The sequence below is a fragment of the Danio rerio genome, chromosome 9 (assembly GCF_052040795.2).
Source record: "Danio rerio strain M-AB ecotype USA chromosome 9, GRCz13ab, whole genome shotgun sequence".
Classification (NCBI taxonomy): domain Eukaryota; kingdom Metazoa; phylum Chordata; class Actinopteri; order Cypriniformes; family Danionidae; genus Danio; species Danio rerio.
Window position 1 is genome coordinate 44,080,911 of NC_141029.1, and position 10,746 is coordinate 44,091,656.

At 35.7% G+C, this 10,746-nt stretch overlaps 1 long non-coding RNA gene across 1 annotated transcript; it reads right to left on the reverse strand.

Moving 5' to 3' along the window:
• Positions 1–2,321: 2,321 nt before the first annotated feature.
• On the reverse strand, positions 2,322–5,133 carry LOC137496415 (uncharacterized). Its single transcript, XR_015499811.1, has 6 exons — positions 5,086–5,133; positions 4,634–4,752; positions 3,566–3,693; positions 3,307–3,382; positions 2,962–3,004; positions 2,322–2,864 (listed from the first exon to the last, which is right to left on the reverse strand). It is a non-coding gene; the product is annotated as an uncharacterized LOC137496415 (long non-coding RNA).
• Positions 5,134–10,746: the final 5,613 nt, after the last annotated feature.

Sequence of the window (10,746 nt, forward strand, 5' to 3'; positions counted from 1 at the left end):
ATTCTCCCATTATGTGCTTCCACACATGCTAATGTTCCTAGCAGGACCCTTCCACTGCTTATGAGGAGCCAGGAAGTATAAATAGCAGGATCTGTCGACAACTCGATGCCTTTTCATCAGTCTCTAATTTACCTGCATGAACGCTGCTGGGATGCCCATCAATGAGACCCACATGACAATTCTGCAATTATTTACTCGCATGTTTTTCAAAATCTGCCTGCATTTATATGCTGTATTTACATAAGCAGTCAGCTCCTTTTTCTGCTCCAAAAGTATTGAAAAACAGAATGTTTTTTTAAAGGTCTCCTCTTGGATTCAAAATCCTGCGGTCCAACCTGGGAGAATTAAGTTCAAAACATTGACAAATTTCAAGAGGTTCTGCTTGCCGAAAGTTAAGGCAGGTGAATTAGGTGAAAGTGAAAGTCGTGATGTGGCCAACTGTGGTGAGCCATACTTGGAATTTGTGCCCTCCATTTATCCCATACAAGTGCACACACACACACACACACACACACACACACACACACACACACACACACACACACACACACACACACACACACACACACACACACACACACATGCCATGATTTTGCCAAGTACAATGCCATCCTAGATTAACATCTATGTTGATCCTGGAACATCATTTTTTTTTTTTCAAAAATGTAATCCATACCCACTCCCTACCCCTAAACCTGACCATAACTGTAAATTATTCCTAAAATAAGACAGAATAGGAATAATAGTTGGATAAAAATCATGTAAAAGTGTTTATCCAGGAACTTGTCCTACTTGGTAAAATCCGGTTGGTGGCACAGTCACAGCAGTGAACACAAACACACACCCAAAGTGGGCAGCCCTTGCTGTGTTGCCTGGGGAGCAGATGGGGGATCAATGCCTTGCTCAAGGGACTCACCTCAGTCGTGGTATTGAGATTGGTGAGAGCAATGGTTATTCACTCTTTACTGTTGGAGACGGGGATAAAATCTGCAACCTTTCAATCACATGTCCAACTAGATGCAGACTAAATGCCAGGCCAGACAGGCCAGAAAATCTTGTGATTCTTGTCCAGTCAAATCACACATAGAAGGTAAATCGCATAATCAACTGCCTTAAGACATAGGCAATTTAAAATTGCAGCAAACTGTTTGGAAGCACTAAAAGTTTTTCCAAACACTTAAAAGCAAAATTGGCCTTAAAAACCCAGCAGGCACATGACGTCAACATGATGTCGTGGCGACATTTGCATTTTGTTTGGAGATGAAAATCAGGTTGTCATCAAAATTCAACGTCAGGCCGACATCAGTGTCCAGCATCCAACCTGAAATAAACCAAATATCAACGTCTAATGATATTACAGCTCGACGTTGTGTTGATGTTACCACTATCATGTCTATCAGATGTTGAATTTTGGTTGCCATACCTGATGAATAAATGTCAGTATTTGACATCAATTTGATGTTGGTTTAAGACAGGGGTTTTCAAAGTGTGAGGCGCGCCTCCCTTGGGGGGCGCCAGAGCATGTCAGGGGAGGCACGGGAAAAAATATAATATAAAAAAATATAATTATTAAGTTTAATTATTATATGTATTTTTTATTATATTTAAACGTTTTAATTAAACAAAGCAAAAAGGCCATAGCTGTGAATTCGCTTCTGTTTGGCAAGCCCGCCAATACAGGTATATGCCTGCTAATACAATGGGTCGGTTTCTGAGCTCCTCACGGAGGCTGCCGTCTAAACCAAAACAAACGGACGGCAGTCTCCGTCAAACTGAAAGCAAAAGTAAAATATGTCCGGGTCCGGTCCTTTCTCGGCTATATATATATATATATATATATATATATATATATATATATATATATGTGCGTGTGTGTGTGTGCGTGCGTGCGTGTTTGGGAGGAGGGGGGCGCCAATGGATAAGTTGTGTCAAAAGGGAGGCCCACTGTCTTAGACTTTGAAAAACCCTGGTTTAAGATGTTGGATTTTGTTCAATTTTTAACACAACCTGAAGTAAACCAAACATATCTGTCCTTTGATATTGTTATTAAACATAAAAGTACACAGCAAAATATGGGAACCCAAAACAACTCTATGGGTGTTAATTTCAACACTTTGAAAGTGTCTCATGGGGTCCACTCAAAACAAAGTTAAATCAACACTTTCAAAAGGGTTGGCACATTGACACCGAAGTAAGGGTTAATTTTAACTCTGGGCAGAGTTAAAAAATGTAACTATATTTAACACCGCCTGGTGTAATATATTTATTTTATTCAACTCTCTTGAGTGTAAATATGGTAAAAAGGTCAAATAGACTGTAAATTATAAAATAAAAAACATTTTATTTGAAAACATTCACCACTTCAACAATTCATTCAGTTTTTAAAATGCAACAATGTCAAATATGCTTTAAATATTTTATTAGTACAGACAGTATCAACAAAATATGTATGACCAGTGCTCAAAAAGGCTGTTTCAGTCCTTTGGTCCAAACTTGATGTTTCATCAGAGCAATTTGAAAGTTCAATATAGCGTCACTCATAGTTTTCTTCTGAACTCATAGTTTTCTTCTGAAATTACATTTTAAACAACTTGGCGTGCAAATCTTTCACTTCTGGTATTTCCTTGGTCCTCCATATCAAACACAGCAGTTTAAATTAAGGTATAAATGCTGTAAACTTATGTGAAAACAAACTGGAGCTAGGAAATCTCATCAAGCATGTCCTGTGAAAGATGTGCTTCCCAGCCACAGGATGACCTTTTTATCCATGATGATGTAGTAGCTGCTGATCGCTCGTCTGGTGGTTCCTGATGCACGGACATAGGGTGATGCTCATCTAAGAACTCTTCAAGACTCCAGCATGACTAAGAAAAATGTTTAAAAACAAATTGCAATCAAATTCTATGATATATTTAAAAGAACATTTAAAGTAAACAAAACATTCAAGAAATCTAAACTCACCTTTTGAAAATCTTCATGATGATCCACAACTTGACTCTCCCAGCTGGTTGAGGTGACAGGATATGGAAAAGTAGAAAAAACACATATCACTGTTGGATCTCCAAAAACAATTAGGTTAACCACTATGACTAGAACTGGAAAACCAGGCAGCTGTCTGTCCAGAATACTGAATTTAACACAACACTTGGAGCTAAATTTAGAGGAGCTTAAAATCTTTTATATCATTTTAGTGATGCTGACTTCCCCAAAATATTGGCCACAGTGTAAAAAAATATTCATAAACTTACAGTTTTCTGTAAGCGTGTGCGCGTGTGTATGTGTGTGTGTGTATGCGTGTTTCTTTACCAGTTAGGCCCTTTCAAGTCCAGTATTGACGCCACCTTTCCTGGAGTCTAGCAGATGTTTCAGGTCCAAATATAATCTAAAATATTAGGATAAGCAGAAGAGGAAAAGTGCAAAGCACAAAGCAAAGAGCAAAACATTATTTAAGTAACAGTTCACCCACAATACAAAACTTATCACCTTCATGTCATTTGTTATTCTCTAATGCTCTAATACCCTCTCAGCTTATTGTGAAACAAATACAGAACTTTATCAAACATACCTTCATTATTATCACCACATATGACCAAGAAGGTGTGCTTGATCATTTCACCAACTCTGGAAATACACCATCTGTCTCTAATCAGCCAATCGTCACAGGGTCTTGTGTTATTGTATGGAAAACTGTAGCTGTTAAAAAAACAACAAAACATTAGTATCTAACACATATGCATAACCTACAGATTAAAAAAGAGAGATGAACATCACAAAGTATGCCTCACACTTTTTCAGATATCTTTTGATTCAGATGTTGATTATTGATAATAAATCTACAAATCAAACCTGTATCATCATTAGGCTGCTCAAATATGAATCAGTTGATTAATTTTACAGACAGGTGGCTGTTTACAACGCACTAAATTGTCTTTAAGTTTAAGTTTAGCCTATAGTTTTAAGCACAATATCATGCGGGAGAAAAAGCTTGACTAAGATGTTCCTGACTACAGAAATAGCCTAACTTACTAACGTCAAACATCCCGAGTTGGAAAAAGTCATTTTCGGGGGATACAGAGTTGATTTGCGGGAGGTAGCGGGAGAGATGAGTACCTGAAGAGCGGTGGGGTGAGTTGCGCGCGACGTACCTTAAGAACGGTGGGGGTGACTTGCGCGCGACGTACCTGAAGAGCTGGGAGGGATGCGGTGGAGAGGGGTGTGCAAAGTGTTTAATGACCGGGCGGGAGACGCGCGATTTCCGCGAGATTATCATTCATTTGCGGGCATCTACTTGGGCATCTGGGAATCTCTGTGCATTTGCGGGATAACGTTAACGTTAGTCCCGCAACTTCCGGAAGACTTCTGTAACGTTAAATGTCTGAGTGCAAACGCGGTCATTTAAACGCATTGATGTTAACATTCCGACTTTAATGGTTGTCAACACTTAACGTTAATATAATTCAAGCGAACGTTATCACGTGAGTCTATAGACTAACGGTATATGGACGGCCACGAATGAACCAGTTTAAAAGGGCCGCGGTGTTTAAAATAACCAAATTAACGCACACGAATAACAAACAATCATATGTTTTAGTCAGGAAGCCTTTTACAAGTAAGCATATGTTCATTTACTCACCAGATATGTTTTAGAAACTCTCCAGAGCTTATGGAAACCGTCCTGTGTTGCTGTTAGCATCCGGGCAGAGTAGGGTAACTTTAGGTGGCTCGGAGTCCGGGGATTCCCTCGCTAGTTTGCTTCGAATTAAAGGAGAAGTGTCGATTTTATTTTACAGATGGGTAACAACGCACAAAATGGCATTAAGCGTGACAGAAATGTGTTGAAAATGTACATTTGATGTTTTTATGCACTATGTATGCGTGGGCATATATAAAAAACATTCTTGGAAAAAAAGTCAATAGGACTGCAGTTAAGCTAACGTTAGACAAGTTACACAAACGACCATGAATGAACCGCAGAAGTTTAAAATTGTCACTCCATTCTAAAGTTATTAACTTAACAATATGTTTACAACTGTATTTCCTTAAAGAAAGTCAGTAAAATACCAACATTTAGGTAGTTTGACTCACCAGTTGCTGTTCTGAACCTGGAAAATGGCGGCTGGAAAATTCATCAGTGACTGGGGCTGCATGAATTCCCGGATGTTGGAAATAACACCACCAAGTGTTGAAAAGATAACTCCTTGATTTCGCACTGAATAAAATCAATTCTAACTCTTATTATATTCATTTATCAAAATATAACTCTTTAACGTCAACACTTTACTCTGAAATGCTTCAACACCGAGAATTTAACTCTGATGAATTTGCTGTGTAATGTTGTCCTTAGATGCTGGCTAGACATTGAATTTTGGTCGCCTGTCATTACGACCTAAATCTAACCTAACATTAACGTCTTATGACATTGTGTCCCTGATGATCAATAACTAAATGCACTACAGAATGTTACATTTACACATGCACAAATGACCTGTATTTGCATTAGCTTTTAACAGAGTAATACTTATACTCACTACTCTTGAGTACTTTTAAAAGGTCTTACTTTTATTCATAGTTTGAGTGATATTTATAACATACTTTTACTCTACTTTTACTACATTTTTAGGCAAGTAATGGTACTTTAACTTAAGTATGATTTTTCAGTTCTCTTTCCACCACTGCCTGATGCACACTTTTCAAAAATGTAACTACACATCACAGCGTCACAAAGCACAGGATCTGTGATTGATTGGCTTGGAATTGTTGACGAATGTCGGCGGGATCCATGGAAGATAGAGCAAGGCCTGTGGCAGCAGTGTTTATCAAGCGAGTAGTCCTGTTGAGGAACCCAAGATTGATACTTTTGTGTTTACATTATGATTGCAATTGTTAAATGCTTGACGGTTTCTGCCTCTTTCTTCCTTGAATGAGTGTGAGCTTGAATTACTTCTACAGTAGCGTGCATTTACAACTTAAAACCCTGGAAAAAGAAGTGTGTATATGCAGTGTGTATAGAAACTCCACTGCCTACTCTGTAAAAAAAAAAAAAAAAAGGTTACTTGAAAAAATTAGTAAACTCATTGCCTTAAAATTACCAAGTAAATTAATAATGTGCATAATTATAAAATTAAGTCGACTTAAAGTGCTGAGTTAAGCTTTATAAAAGTAAAATAAACTTGTCATTTTTAAGGCAGTGGGTTTACTGGCTTTTTAATGGCTTTTTACAGTGTATTCTGTTTTGAAAGTGTTATTGCCATAGAGAGTTTAGATGTATAAATACTCACAATGATGTAGACTACATGCGATATGTGTTGTGGGGTATGGAAACCTCTCGATGCAGAAGTATAAATCAGGTTTAAAGCAATGACATGTTTGCAGTGACAGTAACAGAGTGCACAGACAGACTCATTAAAGTCCTGTCCAGACGACACTATTTTTATTGTCAGTTATGACATTTACTGTGTCTGATTACGCGATTTCTTTTTTTTTCTCTCTTTTTTTGATTAAATCCTGGTGAGATGGGTATCAAATATGCCCAAATATAGTTGCTTCATCACCAATCATTGCGTCATCAAGAAATGATTGGTGTATAAATATATATACTATTTTATATATATAATACTCGTATTAAACTCAATATTTTTATTATTTTTCTGTAATGTTAGTTACAAAATGTTTAATGGTTAATACAAAATTGCTGCCGCATGACACCAGCAGCATCTAATGGCTGTTTCCCAAATAGCAACAGTGTGCCGCTTCTTGGTGATTCTATGCTCTTTCATTCCTGTAAATTACAGGAGTATATTAAATAAAGGACAGTTTCTCTTTCCCGAAAATTGCCAGAACTAATTTACTGATGTTTTCAAAAAGGCCCTGTTCACACATACAGACCTTTCCAGAAAATTGCCTGAAATTTTCCGGAAAGGTCTGTATGTGTGAAACGGGCTATTAACTATGGCTCCATTTACACTGCCAGTTAACACTGCCAGTTTTTTTTTTTTTTTTTTTGCATATATGTTTTTTTTTTTGCATAAATAAATCTGATCTGTGACTGAGTAAACACAAAAAAGCGCATGCATTCAGAAAATCAGAGATCGCTTTTAGGCCTCCTTAACATGTGGAAATAAATCGTTTATAAATCGGATGTGACAATGCGACTCATGTAAACAGGCAGATCAGGTTTATTGAGGCATTCAATTTTGTATCTTATCAAACTTGTGACAATGTGTTACTTTTCCACAGTTTAATGACGTAAAAGGAAGAGCGTGTATGAAGATGCTGATGTGATAAACAACAACAAAAATAACAGGAAACATAGGGAAATGTGGTCTGTCACCACAATTTGTTCCCACTAGACCTGAGATCTCTCTCGTACCCCTAAATTCTTCTGAATGGTGGAGGACACTATATATAAACCAAAGGCGCAAGCTGTGATGACGGCCCTTACCCTCCTCTTCCCCCTCAAAATCATTTTAAAGTTGGGCGAACTTCACATATTTTACAGAGCTAAAATCAAGACAATTTCTTCCATCATGGCTAGTGTGGTTAAAATGCTAGAACCTGCCTTTACTTATGCATGACATTGTAACTGTATAGCAAGTGTAAACACATAAATCGGATATGGGTCACAATTAAAAGAACGTGTAAACGAACAGGCAAAAAATCTGATATAGACAACAAATTGGAATTGGGCATCAAGACCTGACAGTGTAAACGGGGCCTAATAGAACCTTACAGTAAAATGTGTCCATTTTTAAAAATGTCTGCTTTAAAACCAAACAGTTTTCAAAAGTTTGCATTTCTGGCACCCAAAATATGGGACACCAAAAATCCATAAAGTTTTTATCTTTTTTTTTTTTTTTAAACAGTGTTGTGTAAATGCTTCTTTGCCTTTGAGAAAATGATCAGCGATTAAATACACAGACAAAATATGATTTATATTACTTTCGGGTTACAGATTGCAGTCTCATTTATCTTCAACATTTGTAATATTTCAACTACTGAATGTTCTCAATGCATTCCTTGTTTCAGTGTGTCCCGAAAAATGAAGCACATACAGTATCGTCCTCAGTGATCCAAGTATTATAACACAAAAGAGCTAATTAGTGACCTCAATTCATGTTCATCAGTTACGCTTGTAATTAACAAAAGCCATTAGTGTGGATAACCTGTCACTCCCTTTGATGTTGCAATCGGAGTTAAATGATGATGTCTCCGGGATATTCAACCTGAGGAATATAAATGTGCTAATGTGCTAATAAATTCTGTTAGACAGCAGTAGTGTTCAAAAAGACATCCATTACAAATCTGATATATCCAGCAGCTCCAGTCGCTTAGTCACAGATGTCAATGTGCTTGCTGTTGTCAATGATAAAAGTATATATATATATATATATGTATATATATGTATATATATATATATATATATATATATATATATATATATATATATATATATATATATATATATATATATATATATAAAGATGGAAATGTGTGGTCAAAGAAATTTTTAGATCAGAAAGGATGGACTTTGAAGATTCAATATGTTCACCAGATATGTGTTTCGCATCCCAATGAAAATGAATTCCAAAATGCCATTTCCTTGTCGATTTAAACATGCATTAAACATGAATTTGAAATCTACTGTACAGTAACGTTTCTATATTAACTAGTAGTAAATGCACACCTTTTTATATCTTTTGTGAACTGAAAATGTACAAATAAAGGATGTTTGATGAAAAAAAAATTAATTAATATTCTAAAAATAAAAAAAAATTAACTGATAAGTTTGCTGTGCAGTCAAATTGGTGTTTGTAAATTATTATAAGTTTTCCATATTTTGTGATTCATGTTTTTTTTTTCTTCTTCTTCATTCCCCCCATTTATTTATGCTTTTGAATTGCATTATGGAACCTTGATCTTTTTCTCAACAACTTTTAATCTTGAAAATTTTGAGAAAGTGACTTTTATTGTCATTTCTAATAGTTTAAAATGATATATTGTCTGGATTGGTGTTGTACATTACAATACAAACCTTATAAACTGCAAATTTCTGTTATTTTACAGACTTATTTCTCTCTATATTATTACTTTCACAATATATTATTTCCAACTACTAAATGTCAACAATTGTCACTGCAATGTTCAACTGTAGAGTTGAACTTTCAACATCAAAAGTCGACAGAGCAGAGATCAAGGTTCCATAATGCAATTCAAAACCTTAAACAAACAGAAAACACTTGTGGATCACAAAATACGAAACTGTTAATGAAAATTTTTTAAAGTGCATTTTGGATTTTAATAATGCATCAGTAAATGTTGTATTATGATTAATAAACAGTGTACACACATTGTTCATTCTTAGTTTATTTTAAAAAATACACAAACATCAGCCCTTTTTACTCAGAGATACCAGTAAATATCCAGAAAATATACCAATTTTATGGATTTTGAAGATTCAGTGTGTTCAGCAAATATGTGTTTTGCATCCCAATGAAAATAAATTCCAAAATGCCATTTCTAAGTTGATTTAAACATGCTTAAAAAATCACCTTGATATCTACTGTACAGTAAAGTTTTAAAACTTGTGTTTAAATGCATACTTTCTGTTTTATCGTGTGGGTGTTCAAAATGTACACATTAAAGAATGTTTGATGAAAAAATCTATATGAATTAATAATTTAAAAATAAAAATGGACTGATACATTTGCTCTGCAGGCAAATTGAGGCTTTAGCAGTAACACTTTATTTTGCATTCATGCTTTGCTTGTACTGTACATAATATGTGCTCCATCATTCCCATAACTGACTGGTAAATCCAATACAATGAAAGAAAGGACATTTTTAAAGCATTCATATTATATTTACCTTCTAAAGAAATTCTTATTTAATTTAGTTTGGCTGGAATTGTCGCAAATTCGACTTCTTATCAATTAGAAATTATCAGACCGGAGGTTTTGAATATCAGAAAATAGACTTTATTCTCCGCTGAGAAAGAGCAGAGCAGACCCCAGAGCATTCTGAAGTCTTCCCTGGACACTTCCTATCTCTGGTTCTCTCTTTCCAAAGTCTCTCCTGCTCCTTCTGAAGTCTCTGTGTTTTTTACAATCTTTATACAGGTTATTTGACACACCCCTAAGTGTCTCATTTTAAATTTTACCCATTTTAGGATAGGTTTTTACTCTAGGTGGCCCTGTTATTCTTGGCTCTCAGCCCACTAGCTCATGTCAACAGAGATGTTACAGGTCTGTGTCAGCAACTGTTTTGACACCAAAGTTCTCTCTCCATAGATGCAACTTATGCAAAAGGACTAAGTGTTTACATACATTGTCATGATAGCATAATCACTTAATAATATGTTACTCATTCTAGCTTCTGACACATATAGCTTCATACAAGTATTTAACATATATAATCAGGGCTTTACATATTCAGTTATTCTACACAATCAGTCACTCAGCCTTCTCCTAGTGTTGCTCCTGTGCAGGCATACTCATCTTACACAGTATTTTTAACACATGCTGGCATGTTTGCTGCAAACACTACATACATTTTGTGAAGAGAAAATTAACTGCTTTACACTTAGAAAATACTTCACACTGAGAAAATAAAACCCTCTTCAGAATACATATAGAAAAAACTAATCTATTGTCAGTTTTATTAGCATACCTGTCGACCCACCCGTTTTTGCTGGGATCCTCCCGTATTTTACAATTCTATCTCGCTATCAATTCAATTCAATTCAATTCA